Below are 17,983 nucleotides of genomic sequence, written 5' to 3' on the forward strand. Positions count from 1 at the left end.
AGGGTAGCCCGGTCTCTGCCTCCCCACCCAAGAGCAGGGCAGTCAAACATCAGGTGTTCATTTGATTGGACCTCCCGGCACACGCACAGCTCATCAGGTGTCAGATAGAACCAAAACAGATATTGGTTCAAATTTCCTGGCCACCCTTGCCCTGAAAAAAAACATTGGTCTCGAGGCATACCATCCCCCAAATTCCATATAAACTTTTACAGGGATCTTCCCTTATTCGTGGTGTTCCATTCCAGTTGTCCTGCTTCCATCGCGAGACTGCATCCTTTTCCGCATGTGGGAGATGGGCAACTGAACGTAATTTAGATCCGGTGTATTGTGATCATTGTTGCGTTCCGATATTGGGCCCTGCGTAGGTAAAGGCTCTTGAAAAGAAAAGGAATGTAGATAAAATATCCTCGCTTCATTGCCAACTTGCGAACAATGCGAAAACCTTGCGAACATTGCGGCCGCAATGTTCGCAAGGTTTCGCGAAATGCTATCGAGGTTATCTTCGGGATTCCACCAGTGCGGCTGCCTGCATTGATGCTCCGACGGGTTTAACTTTGTACGACTAAGACCGATGGTAGGAACTTACTTCTGGCCGAGTGGCAGGAAGCTTGTAACATCTCACCTACTGGTGGAGATGTATGGGTGCAGAGATGACTGGGTAAGATAGGTTTCTATATCACGCAGCTCCTTTCTGGACATGGCGAGTTTGAAAGCTACATGCATCGAATTGGCAGGAAGTGTATCCTCTATGCAGATACTGCGATCTTGAAGATACCATTGAGTACACCATCTTCCAATGCCAGCGGGGGGATATAGTCAGACAAGATGTCGGGTTAAGCTGGCTTTCTCTGGAAGAAACAGATCCATACATGTCGATAGGAAGAACGGAACGGCACAAAGCAGTATACCTAGCAACAAGTATCTTGAAACCTAAAGCGAGAGAATGAGATTTAAAACCCAGATCGGCAAGGGGACTGAAGATCACCCAGCATGGAATCAGAGTTGCGTATAAAAGACCTGAGACTCAGGGGAGGAAAGCGACCTGAGGGTGAAGGGGCGAAGGACAACCCCTGTGGAGCCGTCGTGCGTCTGCATTTGTGCAGATGGGCGACGGTGATGAAGCACGGGGCACTGGACCCTAAAGGAACTTCCTGGGGCCGCGCAATGCTTAACTGCAGGACCGGCCCCGGAGGGGGAAAACCGGTGATATAGAAGTTTCAGCCGGTAGAGTGCGGGTACACGTACGCTCTTAACATCTAGCCGAACTCCTACGAGTCCGACACTCTCCCATTTTATGGCAGGTGCGTAAGGTTCTCACTCATCTATAGCAAAAAAAAATAAAAAATAAAAAAAACGAATCATTACGGTCACGTATAAAACTTCGAACAAAAATCAATGTTTTTTTTTTTTGTTTTTTTATATGAACACTACATTACTTTAAAAAATTACAAGGAGCAAAAATGTATAACTTTATCAGTTCATTTATCATAAGCCAGTATTTACAAAATTTAAAAAATATGAAGCAAGACGTGTAACTGAAATCATTATCTATCAAAATGCATTGTTAGTTATACAAAATGACAAATACTTTTTTTAGTCCGTCAATATTGTATCCGATACAAATAGAACATTTGTAATTTTATTACAGATTGTTGCGTCAACGTATGTTCCGAGAGTTATACTGTAATTATACAAATCAAAGCATCTATTTTCACATTAATTTTCATATTTTAACGTAAACTTATCTCTGAACTCTTAATAAAAACCGCAATACATAAAATAATTTAAGCAAATATAAATTCTTGGAAAGATAAGTAGTTAAAATCTCTTACTTTGAAAACTATTTAAATTAAAAAACATTAATCAGAAACTTAAAATTATAAGGATGTAAGCGATGTATATTATTGCTATATTTTCTGTCCGTTAAAGTTGATAGTAATATTAATTTAAAATGATCAAATTTAGCTACAACGAACCAAATTTTTCGTCAAAACTAGTCGGTCAGGTCTCTCTTTGTCTAGCCAGGGAGCGCGCTTCTTGGACCCCGACGCATTCGTTATCCTCACGGTTGTGAGAATATTAAATATTTTACAGACGTTCATTAAAGAAAAATAATATTCATTTTATTTCATTATATCTCTGTTGCCATGATGACAAAAATATAAAAATGGATTAATTTTATATTTAATGAATATCTTCCTCCAAGGGGGCTAGCGGTTCGATTTACGGGTTATAAAAATGTAAAATATAAAACCTACCCGGTAAAATATCGTGTAAGATTTTTACATACTAATACAAACACAATCGAATAAGTTTTTTCTTCGCAAAACTAACAAAAAAAAAAAACAGAAAACAAGAACAATAAATTTTCAAATACATCAATTTTCATTTTTCATTGTAGTTTTTTTGAAAACCAATAATGTCAGATACGTTTATTCAAAATTCTCAAACTACCAAACCTTATACATAAACTTCCGCTTTTAACAGACTACTCGACAAACCAATATGAAATTAAAACCATATATAACTACTCAACAATATAAAAAAAGACAACCACAACTTTTGTGGAATAAATGAACTACATCCCTTCCACTGTACAAAGTTCTAATTGAAATGCACGGCAGCATTTTTGAAGAAAAGAATGCTATACATTTAACAGGCCTAAGCGCAAAATATAGTCGATAACTACCGACTACTTCGTAGACAAAAATCACAAAACCACCGACATTGTCAAAAAATTACATTTATACTCAAAAAAGGCCATTAACTTTTACGTATAAAAGTATTTTACACATATAAACGCTCAAAAACACGCTAAAGCGAACATTAAATGGACAATGATCTTTTCATTATTTTCTAAACACGTACAGCAGTAACATCAGCGAATGAAGTGAGAATAGCGGCAAATCTACTGTCTGATGTAATTGCTTTTCTAATGATTTACATGTTTTTATTATTAATGTATATTGTTATCGTATATAAACTTATTTAGTTAATATTCCCCAAATAAAGGTGAGCCGAATTAGAGATTAATTCTGATATCAGGATATAATGTATCTAAGATATAAAATCCCAGCGTGAAACCTATTTTTTTTAAATTTTAAATAATACGCACGGTATAGAAATGTCATTCCTCCAACTCAGATAAATCGAACCGATATTGAAGTTTTATAATGAACTCTTGGACGAGAAAAACAATTTATATTTTATAAAAATTATATATTTAACTAATAAGTAAAAAAATAAGTTTATAATAAACATTTCCGTATTTTTGCAACTTCCGGAATTATTCCCAAAACTTCACTAAAAAAAAAAACAAAAAAAACAAAAAAAAAAACTATATATTTGTAATGAAGTCATACAATTTTATTATGTTGATATTAATAACAGTTAAATAGAATAATAAACACGGATCGATAAATGTAGTGTTAAGTAGCCGTCTACGTAAGGCATCACTTTCTTAATATTCCTTTTATGTAAATAATATGAATTGAAATAGAAACTACACTAAATACACAGCAAACGAATATAAAGACTACGTTTAATCGTAACTATAGATAAATAAATTTTAGATATTTGCATATATTAAAACAAACATGAGCGTGGTTAAACGTGTCTAGTGAAAGTATAATCTATAGTAAAACAAACATTTACACATCGCATTAAGACTTACAATCGTTAAAAAAAAAGTTACACAAAAACAACAGAAGTCATTTCCTTTGTAATTGTTTTTTTATAAATTCGTGAGATTTTATATTAGATTTACGCTTAATAAAATAAATAATTACAGTTGAAATTTTTTAAGCGGCTAAATAATTTTATTTTAAATTTTATCTTTCTCAAAATCTATTGAATCTGTATGTTGTGTTAAATCATGTAAAGTACTAAAAAAGGTCATGTAAAATACTAAATATTCACTGAAATATTTCAGATCGCTACAATAACGAACAGCCAATAATTATTTAATACAGCTGATATATCTATCCAAAATCAAAAGTCACTTGTTATCATGTTAAATCTTACCTACAACTATACTTTTTACAGCACTGCTATCCAGACCAAATAACACAAATAAGTACTCGAGATCTCTTCAATTTAAAAAAAAATATTTTTAAGGTAAAATTTTAATATTCAGTGCAATGGAAATATGATACTTTCCGGAATAGATTTTTCTAACAAAACTAATTTGGTACGTGGTATCGAAAAAAATTCCTAAAACGATATATATATATATCCATTAATCTTGATAAGTATTACGAAATAATTTTGAGGATTTTTATTATTTTCGTATGAAGTGGAGAGATCATGTAGCAGAGAAGAAGAAACATTGACTTAGAAATTCAAGCGTACGTATTGTCTTAATGCGTAGGCGTATAAGACCTTCTTGAAATCGATGCGGATAGGATTCAGCTGTGCGGGACGACTAGTGGCAGCAATATTAAAGAGATCCTAAGGTCACAAAATAAGATATTGAGGAAAGTGACCCGACCGTCTTGGTTCGTCAGAAATTCTAAAATATATGAATAACTGATAATTCAAAATCTTCAAGATGAGATTGCCCGTTTCACTTCTAATTACACGGTGAATCTAAATAGACATGTAAATCCCCCTTATTTGAACCCGCTTGACAACCTTGATGACAGACGAAAAGGGTTCATGTGCTGGACCTCAGTAATTAGCGTTAAAGACTCCGATTTCCTGTTTTTTCCCCAGTACTATTTTTTGTTACTAATTTGTATAATTTTTGTTTACTGTTGGTCTATTATTGTTTAACGTTTTTTTCATTCGTTCTTTTATCTACCTATTCTATTTAATAAAAAAACATCGCGCACGAAGGAATGTGTTGGACACATATGAACCAGAGATTAGACAAATTATTGAACCCGTGATGATAGCGCTTTTGAGAAAACGAGTGTTTGTTGGATCTTAGTTGTCGCTATAATTATCCAATCGTTCGGTAGAATGACGCCCGCGAGAGTTTGTCCACACCGAAAGACTTATTTACTCTGACCGCTCGCAAATCGACGTTTCAAAATTTTTTTAAATGTTTAAAATATAAAAAAAATAATGTCGATGAAGTAAAGATTACTTATCGCTAAAATAAATGTTCTTAATGAATATACTTTTTTTTTTTATAAATATGTGATAATCTTCGTAAATTTCACGTTTTTTTATTTGAAAATGGGAAATTTTTGTTCTTCTCTCTCTTTTTTCCAGTTTAGCCTCCGGTAACTACCGTTCAGATAATACTTCAGAGGATGAATGAGGATGATATGTATGAATATGAAGTGTAGTCTTGTACATTCTCAGCTCGACCGTTTCTGAGATGTGTGGTTAATTGAAAACCCGACCGCCAAAGAACACCGGTATCCACGATCTAGTATTCAAATCCGTGTAAAAATAACTGGCTTTACTAGGACTTGAACGCTGGAACTCTCGACTTCCAAATCAGCTGATTTGGGAAGACGCGTTTACCACTAGACCAACCCGGTGGGAGTTGTTCTTCTATCCAGCTTTTTTCTCCTAACCCGTTTACGAATCGCACCGCTAGATAGCAGTACTTGATAGTACTAGGTGGCGTACAAAAACTTGATAATGTACTTAAAAATAATAAAATTTAAAAGAAAATATACTACAGCTTGTTTTAATGGTAAATACTTTACGTAAATGAAAGTACTGAAGATGAAAACAAATTAAAACAATTTTTTTAAGTCCCATTATTTCGTTAAAAAAACATAAAGGTATTAGTTTACAAGAGGTTGTACTAGTTTTACTAAAAAAAGGAATAAATAGAACAGAAATAAATGGGTAAAATTTTTATTCTACAATTAGAACTTTTGGTAGCGCTGGGGTCGTGATATTTCGAATAATGTCTACACAAACGCATATATATTATTTATTCATTGCTTTATATTTATTTAGAATTAATATTTTTTACCGATTTAACTTTTTTACCGTTTTGAAACCTGTATTTTTTGATAATTTTGTGTCAACACTAAAAATCTTTTTTTTAATAATGCTGAACCGTTTTCACATTATTATTACAATTGCTAAAATTAATGAAAATAAAACTCAAATACGAATAGGTGACTAGATATCGACTAGAAAAACCGACTGATTTGAACTAGATCTGTATTAATTTCATTTTTACGGCAGTGAAAAAAATACATTTTCATTCGTGAAGTTCAAGTCGGTATAAAAGAATTTTTTTGCCGTAACGGTAAGTTGATTGTAATGCGTTTCCGTAGAACAATGAATAATAATGTTAAGCGTAAAATATTGAAGTTTCCTTCAAATTCGTTCTTAAAAGTACGAAATCGGGCCGACAAAAGTTTCTGCATTTTCAAGTATATAAAAGAATTGTTGATTCTCGACGATTTCGTATTCGTTTTATATAAAAAAAAGTTGTATCATTTACTTACAATATTAGTAGAGCAGGAAGAAAATATTTAATGGCGTATATTTTTGCGTTTGAAAAAATGAAGTAGAAATAATATATAACAATTATTAACAAGTTAACCAGATATTTATTAACAAGATTTCTGTTTTATAATCTTTTACTGTTTGTTTTCGAGCGGGCGGTCATCGTTTGGATGTCCTTCTCTCATGTCATATTTTCACGTAATATTTACATACGGTTTTCGATTGTACATTTTTTATTACAGCAAAAAACTAAAGTAAAAAGTTATTTAATGTAGTGAGTGATCTGGCCGTAGCTGTTAACCAAGAGATGAACTTAGTGGCATCTTCTGCAAAGATAATAAAAAAATAAAGAATATCCATTATCTTTATATTTTCATATAAATTTTACCGAGCCGACAATTTTAAGAGCTGACTATAATAAAATCCTAAACCTAACAACTTTGTAGTTTATCTAGATTACGGTCATAATTTAATACGGTTGAGATTACTTAAGTATATAATAAGAAAATTGTATATATATACATAATCATCATTTCAAACGTTATCGATCCACTGCATGAGAATCGAAGAGGATGAAGACATCTTCAGCACGTTTTCAAATAATATGATCTTGTGCGATCTTCCCGGTGAATATAGCTGTATTAAAGGGAAAAGTACGGTGATCATGTCAAAAATGGAATATCAAGTTTTTTACAAATCTTTACGTTTTAGGGTTCAGTCGATTCATATAGATTAAAAATACATATGTACGTTAGTATGCGCGTATATATGTACGTCTGTGTGTCGCATTACTCTTTGCTTTATATCTCAGGATTGAACAAACCGATTTTCTTCAAACTCGAGTCAAATATTTCTAAATGCGGGGCACCGATCGTATTTTCAAATTTTGTTCAGGAGGGGGGATATCGCAAAAACTCATTTCGAATTTCTGTAGAGGCATTTTAGAGAAACCTTTATTAAAGAAAATTCATTACCTAAAATGCATATATAAAAATTTGTCTTATTATACCTAACCTACAAATGAATATTTTTAGAAAAATGAAAATTTTTCTTACAGTTTATTCTCTACCTCTAAGAAATACACATTTTATTTATTTTTTTGACTTCCTCTTTAAATTTTTATTATTAAAATAATGTTTTTTTCTTTTTTCTTCGTCACTTAAAGGGACCAAAATGAGAAGCAATTTTTTTAAGGGATCACTACTTTATAAACATATTTTTCCTAAATTTCTCCTACAGGGTAAGGAAGCCCCTAAAATCAAAAAATTATTTTATTCTAAACTTTAGAATTTTGATGCATAATCTTATTTCGGTAATCATAACTTAACCGGCGTAGCCGGGAAATTCATGCAATAATTTGCCAGAAGGTTATATATATAGTGAGAGAGAGAGTGAGTAGGTAATTGTAAAAACCTTGACTGAACTATTGCCGATTGTCTGCCATTCCCTTCTTCTTCAATGACTTTTTTCCTATTACAGACGATCAGAAATGCTGCTAAGCTGCACGCGCAATACGTGTAGAATATAAATATTCATATAAGTGTGTAATAAAATTTTACTTCAATATTAAAATGTAAATATTATCATCCGATTTACTGAAACAAGCGTCCTCATTATGTAATCAACGGTTGTATCCACGCTTCGTACTTTTATCATGTTATCGTATTGCTATTGAATCATCTGTCCATTTAATCAATTTAATCATTCCATATCGTTATGGAACGTATTGAGGTTTGTAATACGAAGTCTACATCAAAGCGATTTAGATATCGCATAACTCTGTTTTATCTGCGGATGAACTTCATAACAAGTGAACAATACGAAGCGTGAAAAAATTGTACGTAAATTTGTAAAAATATCTACCCTTGCTTTTTATTAAATACATATTTAAACTTACAAAGAATATAAAAAACGTTCAGAAAATGTTTTATCGGTAAATTAAAGAAAAACGTTCTTGTAAACACAGGGTCGTAAACGCTTCGTTAGCAAGGGTCGACTGGCGAATGATTTCGCACTGATCTCTGCGCCCCTCGATAAAACTAAGCCAGAATGTAATTCTTGTCCAAAAAGGTTTTAACATTCTTCGTGAATCACTCCTTATATTTATACAAACATATATATATATATATATATATATATAATGTTGACAAACTATACAAAATTACATTATAATTATTAATTAACAACATAACGGGTTTTAATTGTTATTTAATGAAAAAAATCCTAAAATCAGACTGAATAATTAATTGTAGTACCGAGTGGATATTTCTTTAATTTTTCTTTACTATTAGAAATAAGTTTCATTTTAAATACAAACAGAATAATATTTCTACAGAAGTAATGGTACTGTTATTACTGTTCGTTTGTTGATATAAATCAACAAACTTTAAAGAAGGAACAGCATACGGTAATTGTATATGTAGCGTAAGTAACATTGCTGTTAAAACATTACAAAAAAAAAAATCCTAGAAGAACAATGACGCTAAATATTACACCATATCCGTGGAATTTTATGTTAGAGTTCTATCCCGGAAATTAAAATTAAAAAAATAATAATAATAATAAAAGAAAATTTTTTACCTGACAAGACTCACTTTTATTTTCTAATTAATTTATTCACTTATACTCTTAATAAAAAATAATAGAATTAAAAAATGTTACGGTAATTTTCAATAAGTATAAATAAGAAATAATTCAGATTACAACTGGGTGAAATATTTTAGCAGAAATTTTGTTTTTAATCTATTTTTTCTTGAATCATTAGTTATTTGACGATGCTACTTTCAATTTCTTTATGTTTTATGTTTATAGTTTAACCTCAGCCTAATTACTGCATCCTAAATCATGAAATATCCATTTTATAAATTTTAATTTTTATCTTCATAGTTTATTTATTCTCGAAATAACACTGTATTATTAAATTAATTAAATTTTGATAAGGCAAATCAGCTTAATTTGTTTCTTTACAATATTTTTTTCCCGCATCCTTCTTCTCTCTGATACGTCGTTATTTAGCCTTTATCTCCATTTAACCCCATCTCTAAACGTATAATAATGATTTTAAATAGTAGCTTATCTCTAATAACATCTCGTTTAGATAAAAATAATACAAAATTTACGTTGAAAACATAAAAAATTCATTATAAAAATACTATTATTTTAAATGTTCAAAATTAAATTCTTTCAAGCGGAACAAACCACTCGCGCATGGTACATGGAGACAAATAAATTTAATTGAAACGATAAAATTAATATACAAGTTACTGTACCAATAATTATAATGAAAACATTTCTAATGTATAAAATATATACAGCCGAATTTATAGAGATTTGAAATGATTATTTTTATTGTTTGTTTTTTTTTTTTTTAACTGATGTGCGGGGTCATTTTTACAGATTTAAATAGAGTAAGAATCCACTATAACGCGGTTCAACGCAGATATCGTCATAATGCGGGTAGAAGGTTGTTACCCCCCCCCCCCCCCCAAAAAAAAAACTTTTATCTGTTATAACAAAATGTTACTTTTTGTTTCCTTGTACGAGGTAAATAAAGTATTGTGATCGCGAAAAATTTCGGCATTCAGATTTCAACGGAAATATCCATTTTCACCATCCCTGAATCGATGTTGACTAGTTTCGCCGTGACGTCTGTACGTACGTATGCGTCTCGCATAACTCAAAAACGAATAACTGTCTGTAGGTTGTTGAAATTTTGGATTTTAGATATTGAAACATCTAGTTGCTCACCTCCTCTTTTGATGATTGCAATCGGAAAACAAAAACATTGGATATTGGACTTTTCTTAATTGAGGTAATAAGCCCTCATCGAGAGCTTTTCAACGACATATCATAAGCGGTACTTCTTTTCATCGGTTCCAGAGTTATAGTCAAATAAAAGTTTAATGAATGAAATATTTGGATCATACAAGGCCTTCCCCTTGTATTGAAGCATTGGATCATCTTCTTTTTTTTAACTTTTTTCTTAATTTAAATATATTTATCTATTAATAATTATTAACCTCGGATTGTATTCAATAATAACAATAAAAATAAATATTAAAAAAATATCAGAAATTATTAATGAAATAAGATTTTATGTACTTTTCGATTTAAAAAAATGCGTACATGTTTAATAGGCGTTCAAGGAAGGTCTTTTCCGTTCGCGATTATTACGTCTTTCTATATACGCCATCTAGTCCATTCAAACACCACTTAAGCACGATCATGTATTTTGGCGCCGATTTAAAAAAGAGTTTAAGGAATTAAGTATTTGGACGAAATTATTTCTTACTTTTTAGCGTGTTTTGATTTCCAATATTTTTTTCTGTGTCTGATTATTAACGATACATTATTCAGAGAGGTTAATGTGTTCCCTTTTGTGGTGAAATAATGCAGCTGCCTCCACTCAAGGGTCACTGGTGTTAGGTTTAACCTTTTTAGTTTGAAGCAGATAACCTACCGGGTTGGTCTAGTGGTGAACGCGTCTTCCCAAATCAACTGATTTGGGAGCCGAGAGTTCCAGCGTTTAAGTCCTAGTAAAGCCAGTTATTTTTACACGGATTTGAATAATAGATCATGGATACCGTGTTCTTTGGAGGGTGGGTTTCAATTAACCACACGTCTCAGGAATAGTCGAACTGAGAATGTACAAGACTACACTTCATTTACAATCATACATATCATCCTCATTCATCCTCTGAAGTATTATCTAACGGTAGTTACCGGAGGCTAAACAGGAAAAAGAGAGAGAAAGAGAGTTTGAAGAAGATAAAATCTGTGGCATAAGTTTTCATTTTGTGAGATAACAATAAATACGAGACAAAGAAATCACACGGAGTTTGTGATCTATTAAGTAACTTGCGTTTTGGCGAAGTGACAACTGTCCAGTTGGAAATGCTTTATGAGGGTATCTTTAACAAACGAATTTTCAAATGGAAATGCTGTAAGATTATTCTCAACCGCTAAATTAGCCGATGAATATAATCGTAGTACGACTGATAATGGTATCAAAAATAAATAGAGTTTGTATTATTAACGCTACTGATGAATCATGAGAAGCTGTAACAAATGGGAAAATTCCCCACGGAATTGTTACACGTCAATAAATGTGGTGGTCATAATGTAAAATTGGCACAGGTTTTCAAAAGTTATGTTAAGGCATAATATCGGTTTGCTTGGCATTTCTCCCGATACCACCCCATTTGGTAACCATAAAGCATAAGACCGAATGTCTGTGCCGCAAATAGTAACTGAGCTACGAACAGTTTAGCGACCAGTATTCTAACATAGCTCCTAGAGCTTACCTAATAGCGTGAGCGGACTAAGCGTGCTCCAACCGCTCACTTGTCATATATTTGCAAAAAATGGGTAGGTGCACTCCGTCAACTACTAAAAATATATATGACATCCGTAATAAAATTTATTTCGTCTAGGCAGAAATTCGCTACCACGCCTAGGTCGCTGAATGTCAGCAAGTATCTGTCCACCATCTTATAGCGCTTGGAGGCATAATAATAGGCTGGCGGTCAGGCATACTCAGGGTTAGCTTCCCACGGCAAGTAGGGGTAGGAGTCTTTCCCTTAAGCAAACTGTAAAAAATTGTATGTTCAAACTGCCGTTTGAACAAAGCAACCGTATCTAGGAGCTCCCACACGGTCCGACAACAAGGTCCACACGGTCTCGCCAAATTGACTCCGCGGTTGTGAGTGGCCAATTTTCCCCTTGCTAAGTTCCAGGGTGGCAAGGCCTCGGGCTCTCGCAAGAGCAGGGCAGTCAAACGTCAGGTGTTCATTTGACTGGACCTCCCCGCACACGCACAGCTCATCAGGTATCAGATGGAACCGAAACCGACACTGGTTCAAATTAACATGGTTGGTGAACACCTGGGCACCCTTTGACCTGAAAAACGTTGGTCTTGAGGCATACTATCCCCTAAATCCCATATAAACTTGTACAGGGAACTTCCTTTATTCGTGGTGTTCCATTCCAGCTTTCCTGCTTCCATCGCGAGACTCTGCAGCCTCTTTCGCATGCGGGAGATGGGCAACTGAACGAAATTTAGATCCGGTGCATTGTGATCATTGTTCCGCTCCGGTAATGGCCCGGCTCGAAACCGCATCCCAAATACCTCGGCCTTCCGGGCTCTTCGCAATCTACACGTGGCTGCCCGAACATTCACCACTAAATCGATTGGGAGAGCCTCTCCCAACACGGTAGTAGCCTCATAGGAGGTTGTTTTAAAAACACCAGTGCATACAATTAAGGCTGTGCGCTGGGCACTTCTTAAATTTTGAAAAACAGCATGATTACTTTCCAACCTATGCGCCCAAACGGGCGCCGCGTATGATATTATGCTTTCGAAGATAACTCGGTACACCATGTACATTTGACGACAACCCATAGTCTTTCCGAGCAATCCTCCTCGATTTAGAAAACAGTTCACCAGTGCTTTTCCCAGACCTGTTCCACAACCAGTTTTCAAGCGTCTTTCCGATTACCGGCAAGAGGCTGACGGGTCGATAACTGCCGACCTCACTAGGATCCTTTCCTGGTTTTAATAGCACCCTCACCAAAGCCACTTTTCAACAAATCGGGAAGCAGCCCCAGCTTCAGCATCCCGAAAAAAGACTGCCAAACAGAGTATCCAGGAACGCCTGGTAAGTCGCCACAGATGTTAAAGTGTGGTCACGATCACCAAACCCGCATCGAACACTGGAAAACACGTGCACGGATTTGGCCGGTAACATGATTTTGCGAACTGCCATGGGTTGCACAGCAACTCGCGCATGAAGTCTTGCCATAACTTGAGTCTGGCTTTCTTGATAGCATGAACATATTCGTTATGCGCGAGCCGGTAAATCCGCAGACCCTCAGCGGCACCTAATCAACGATAATCCTCGTCAGGGGGCGATGCTAGTATCTACTCCTAGCGGACCTAACTCTTGCGTGCAGCACGCTAAGGTCAGAGGACCATCACTTTTCCCGGGTTTCCGCCTCGGTTTAACAGACGGCTTCCCGGAAGTCATGAAGGCTCCTGGCACTCTCCGATCAGCGATCCTACCTAAGGGTCCGTCGATTAGCCGAGGCCGCCGTACGACCCAATTCGGCCTACATCCCGGCCGAATTGTTCAGCCATCAATTCCACCTCTTCGGTGTGCTCCATGCGCCATTCCACCCCCTGATAGACAGCTGCGCACTCGTGCCGCAGCCTGTCCTAAACCAGTCCCCTTAGGTTATAGCGATCCTGGAGCTCTTATACCGCCTCCATAAACTATTTCATAGGGTGTAAGCCTATGATGCTCACACTGGCCTCGGGCCAGACTGTCCAACTACTTGCACTTCGTAGCAAGTCACCCGTCACCAAAGTGAAGTCGACGCAACTTTCCCCCAGTTCGGAAGCGATAGTTGGCGGTTGTTCTGCGTAGTTGATCAAGTAGAGCTTCCTGGTTTCAACCGATTGTTCGAGACCAGCGCCTCCGGGGTCAGTGAATAATGTAACCCAAGCGGGAGACTTGGCGTTAGCGTCCAGAGCAATCGGCACTCTGATGCCCGGGATACCGTCCAGAATCCTGCCCAACGTCGCCAGCAGGTCATCGATACTCCATTCAAGCTGGAAGTATCTAAGGTATAATATATGGATTTCTGATACATGTCAATTTTCTGTCCAATTTTTCCGTCGAAAAAGTTTTTTCAATATCACGGTAGCACCGCAAAAAGAAGCTGCGTCGTTTGCAACAAGATTTACTTCATTCAGAATAATAGGTTAAAGATATGCGCGAATATTAAAAAAAAAAGTATACGGGTCGAATCATAACCTCCTTTTTTGAAGTCGGTTAAAAATGTAACTTGAATATAATATAAACTCAGTACTGTATTTTTATTTTTCTACATTTTATTTTACGCTATAATACTCTAATTTTTAAATATAACATTCTATAATATGTTTAATCGTGTTACAAATATTAACTAAATCGGTGTTGTTTTTTCGTTTATTACTTTATTTCGAAATAACGTGAGTATAACAGTTTTCTCAATATGTTCACGTTACAACGGGGTCGTACTATACTTCCTATATTATGTAGCACATTACAACAGATGAAAAAATAGAAATTCCCTAAAATAGATGAATTTAAACTACTCGGTCAACTTGATAACTTCAGTCACCTAACTACAATTAATTAAAAAAATATCATTTCATTTCAACGTATTTTAATGAAAATAATCAACATTAGGCAATTGTCATTATTTAAAATAGAAGTATATTTTCAGCTAACACATCATTAAGTCCATCCATTTTTTTGTTTTTTTTTTCATAATTTAGATCATTTATAAATGAAAATATATAGGAAGAATTTATTTTTATCTAACTTCTCTTATTCAGAGAGAATAATTATCGCATGACGTCATAATGAATAACTTCTCTCACGCACCATTAATATATCATATGAGTGAACCTTTTTTTTCGAGTTTCCTGTTTAGTTTCCATGCAGTTTTCGTAGTTTCTATGCGTGTTACAAAATATCTGATTTTTCATTAAGTCCAGTTTATAACAAATAAGCTTGAGAACGATGAAATAAATAAATTTTATGGATTATAAAATATAATAACGTATTAATCAGAATAAAAGTTAACGGTCACATTTGTGGTCCCGAACATTTGTGAGCTACATGATTCTTATATATTTTATTTTAATTAATGTAGATTACGTATATCATATAGGTTTTTTTACACGCTATAGTTATACATACATTACGTACTATTTTGCAATTGTTTTGAAAAATTACGTGCATCATAATAATTCATTTCTTATAAGATGTAACGTAAGAATGTAATTATATGAGAAGAAAACAAAATAAAAAGACATTTATATTTATCGTTCATTTAATAATCATATAAGCTTATTACTAATAATCATAATAAGGGCGTGGTTTTTACCTTTACAAAGAAATATTATTACAGATTCTTCCTCCTTCAATCTTAAATGTAAATCACTCTTTATTGTCTGTTGTTTACATTATTATTGTTCACGTAATCAACTGCATTTTTCTTGACGTCCTTCGATAAATTCAATCAGTTTGAATTATTACTAAGTAATTATAAAAATCAATGACAAATACGAAGTTACGTATACCGTATTTGTTATAAATCTAATTCTACATAAGAACTAATAATGCATAAGATTGTGCGTGATCTCTTTCTGAATTTCAAGGTAGTAGAACGTACTTAGATTTCTATTTCTATTTTTATTTTTTTGACAATACGCGTGAAATATACATACATAAATAGACTTCATTATAAATAGGTTAATAGTCCTGAAAAAATCATTTCATTTATTAGAGAAATTATTTTTTTTTTTTTTTATATTATACGAAATAATTTAATTTGTAGAGGCTTTAAATTACAAAAAACTTTAAAAATATTTCAGAAATTGCAGTCAAAAATACCTGGATTTATCCTCGTAGTATCTCGCAAAGTTTAAACACAAAACAAAATGTTTTTTAAACTAAATTTGTTTATATTCATCAATAGATTTACAAAACGTAGATTTCACATTAATAATCGATGTGATATTGTTTATGAAAAAATCAGGGACCGTTTGTTTTCAATGAAAACCTTACGAGAGAGGCGTACTTTCATTTCTTGAAAAATAATTTTTCGGCTGTATTGAAGGATGTATCTTTACAAACTAGATTGTAAATGATTTTCCAGCACAGCGGTGCAACGCCACATTTTTCTTTAGTAGCTACAAATCACTTTAATGCTAATTTCATAAACCGGATTGGACGTGGTGGCCGATCGATCGGTCTACCACGTCCGATCCACGATCACCTGACTTAACGCCACTAGATTATTTCATTTGGAGCCGTATGAAAACGAATAGTATACCGACAAAAAGTTAGTACTAAAAAATCGAAAGTTGGTACTCGTTAAAATAAGAAATGCTATTGAATTTAAACGAAACGATTCTGAGACGATAGGAAAGCCATGGGTAATATTTTACGTCGGACAGAGTGACGGGTACATTGTGAAGGAGGGAATTTCGAACAATTACTGTAACAATTTCGTTATTCTGTTATAATTTATCATTTCATGTAGTTTATTCTTTTGATTTTCTACACTAAGAATAGCGTTTCTTAGGCACAGAATAATACGAATTTTTGTCTGTTTTGCTTCAATAAAAAACCGAATTTTAAAGTTTTTATTGGCTGTATTTACATTGATATTCTCAAAATTAAATTATCGACTAGTTTTGTTACTAAATTTTTCGCATTTATTATTCGTTTAACAAAGCTATTTTACTACAAACCCAAAAAAAACCTTGTTTTTCGACATCGAATATTTAGCGATTCGACGTCGAATATCTTACAAACTACTGGACTGCTAGTTCAGGGATCTATTTACTCTATCTCACAGCTCAAATTTCACAAGAAACCACCAACTTTACTCCTTAGTTTGGCCCACAAAAGTTACAGGAGGGCTGCTTTTTATTAGACGAGCTGAAATCCGGGTGTAACTCTAAAACAAAGCGTTTCAGACCTACGAACGTTTACAATATATATGTGTGTGCGCGCGCGCGTTACACACATAATTTTGATAGTAATCAATTATTTTTATTTTAATTATTCTCACGTACAATCTGATTTGATTTTCGTTCTAAATGTAAAAAGATTATTACTTTGTTTTACAACTATTATATATCACTTATGCTGTTATTATTATTATAATTTAATAGTTAAATTAAAATTTATCATCCCCGCTTTTAAAATTTTGTTTATAGGCTTCTCTTTGATCGGTTTAAAATACATGCTATCTTTTTCTATCTTATAGAAAAGCTTCATCCGCTCCATTTATAGTAGAGTTATGGATTTAATTCGTGGAAAGCAGTGCAGGATGAAATTTCAATCGGTTCAGGTAATTTTATACAATACGTACGATTTGAATTCAAATTCAATTCAAAACGACCGAAGTTGAAATCTGTTTTTTCTCACTAAGTTAATGTAATTATAGATTTTCTTGTTTTTACGTAGGTTTTTTTTCAGAACATGAAATACAACTATGAAACTGCTATAAATATTAATAATAACACGCAAAAAATCAACGGTTGAAACTTAGGCCGATCTCCTTAATTATCTCATTTGAAATTAATTAACATAAAAACTGTTTTTAATTACTTAAGTAGATTAACGTCTAATATAAGCATATAATAATTAGGTAAATTGGAAGTATAAGAAGTTAAATCGATTAACGTATTAGAAATTATTGTTTATATATTTCTCAACCTTAATCAATTTAACCGCAATATTGGAAAACATCTTTTACGGTCTTATAAAATAAGTATTTCGAAAATTAGATGAAATTTTGTACAGAAATGTCCTAAATATCCGTCTACAGTAAAAAGAGCTGTTGTAGTGTTTTTGAGTTGACGTAGTATGGTGTTTAAAATCTTTTTTACCGAATTAGAGTAATTGTTTAGATTTTATTTAGACGGCTACGTTTTGGAGAACCGTAAATTTGTACGGTACATATCCGACTACTTTTTTACCGTTTGTCTGCAAAGGAT

At 33.6% G+C, this 17,983-nt stretch overlaps 1 protein-coding gene across 2 annotated transcripts in view; it reads right to left on the bottom strand.

The window, feature by feature from the left end:
• Positions 1-17,983, bottom strand: part of DAAM (disheveled-associated activator of morphogenesis-like protein) — a 618,370-nt gene that overhangs the window by 288,336 nt on the left and 312,051 nt on the right. The gene's annotated exons all lie outside the window — the stretch shown is intronic.

This window comes from Lycorma delicatula, chromosome 10, assembly GCF_047948215.1.
Source record: "Lycorma delicatula isolate Av1 chromosome 10, ASM4794821v1, whole genome shotgun sequence".
Lineage (NCBI taxonomy): Eukaryota > Metazoa > Arthropoda > Insecta > Hemiptera > Fulgoridae > Lycorma > Lycorma delicatula.